General features: G+C 40.8%; 1 non-coding gene across 1 annotated transcript; it reads right to left on the bottom strand.

Moving 5' to 3' along the window:
• Positions 1-216: 216 nt before the first annotated feature.
• On the bottom strand, positions 217-323 carry LOC111726339. The gene has a single exon (XR_002774143.1). It is a non-coding gene; the product is annotated as a U6 spliceosomal RNA (small nuclear RNA).
• Between the last annotated feature and the right edge of the window lie 1,352 nt (positions 324-1,675).

Genomic DNA, 1,675 nt, shown 5'->3' with positions numbered 1-1,675 from the left:
GTGTGTACAAGATGCAGAGTGGACATCTATACATATACCCAGTTTTATGTAATTTGAATCGTTATCACTTCTAATGCAAGGGCAATATATACATATGCGCATATGTACATATATTTATCAATTACATGTATTTGCATAGAAATAACTTTTATCAATAATGAACTTATGCTCATTGTAAATAATCCACTAAAAATCAAACTTTCAGTCATAACATTATAGACTCTTTAGCACTTCACGAATTTGTTTACCGTCCTTGCCCAGGGGCCATCCTAATCCCCTCTGTACAGTTCAAATTTTAGTACATGTGCTGCTGAAGTGAGCACAAATTGTAGTCCCTCTACATAAGATTTATCTTGAAATAATGTGAGAAATATCCTTATTGTTTCCTTTTACTACAAAAATTATACAATGAGCCATTAGATACCTATGAAATTGTTAAGAACAGAAAAAAATGGAATGTTGGATGCAAAAGTCCTATGGATAGACAGCTGAACCATCTCGAATGCTAGTCCCAGCAGCTCTTAGGGTGTGGATTTAGACCAGAATATCTCCACTTGGGGAAATGCTGTTTGGATTTAATCCTTCTGGATTCCACGCTGGCTTTAAGAGCTTTCTATATGTAGGGGGACAGGTTGCAGATCTTGAGCTTTCATAGGAAAACATGAGAAAGTTTTGAGATGCTCCAGAGAAACAGTGAAAGGAGTGTGATATGGGCTTGCTGTTGAGGGAGAAAGAGATTAGACTGTGCTCCCATCTCAGGAGTGTGATATGGGCTTGCTGTTGAGGGAGAAAGAGATTGGACTGTGTTCCCATCTCAGGAGTGTGATATGGGCTTGCTGCTGAGGGAGAAAGAGACTGGACTGTGCTCCCATCTCAGCTTCCTGGGTGGCATGTGGAACGGCTGCTGGTCAAGGGCACTATTAGACCCATGGGAGTCAGAAGGGTCATTCCAGAAACTACTCCCAGATTTCAATGGCGTTGCAAGGTACTATCAAGTGATAGTTTCCAACATGTACTTCTCAACTACTCGAGAATATTATATAATTTGCCTGATTTTCAAGGGACAAAGGGGCTTCACCTTGGGGGACATCAGAGTTTCAGTTCTAAAACCAGGAAAGGATAGAGCCAACTGGGAAACACTGGTCACCTTCCAGTTACACAAGCATTGGGGAAGAAATCACAGCAATGAAACAGGGTAGGCCAAGGGATGTGTTCTCCAAGCAACAATAGTCTTTCCTCTGCAGAGACCTCAGGGCTTCAGAAAATCTTCAGGGTTAAGGCTTTCAAGAAATACAGGGACAGTGCCTCCAAATGTCACCTAACCCCCGTGTGAGGAGAAGGCTAAGGTGCTGGCATGTTTCTCATGCAGGGAGAATGTTCCTTTCAGACTTTTCTGTCTCAGAATTGTACAGTTTAGAAAAACCTGGTTTTGCTGAATAAAATATAATAAACATTCTTTATATCACTAGCTAATCCTCAAGAGATAAGAAAACATCATAGAAACCAAATGTTGAAAGTCACAGGAATCCAAACGTATCCTTATGCTCAACTCTAGAACATTTGTCAGTCCAAGTAACCCAGAGCTAACTGAATACCAAGATTTGTCCCAACAAAGCTGAGTCCTTCAATAACCCTCAGATGAAGAGAGAGATTAGGGGGAAATACACACACACAG

Source organism: Otolemur garnettii, unplaced genomic scaffold (genome assembly GCF_000181295.1).
Source record: "Otolemur garnettii isolate 467f Iridium unplaced genomic scaffold, OtoGar3 scaffold00061, whole genome shotgun sequence".
Taxonomy (NCBI): domain Eukaryota; kingdom Metazoa; phylum Chordata; class Mammalia; order Primates; family Galagidae; genus Otolemur; species Otolemur garnettii.
The sequence above is the reverse complement of the archived record's forward strand: the minus strand, read 5'-3'. Positions and strand labels throughout refer to the sequence as shown.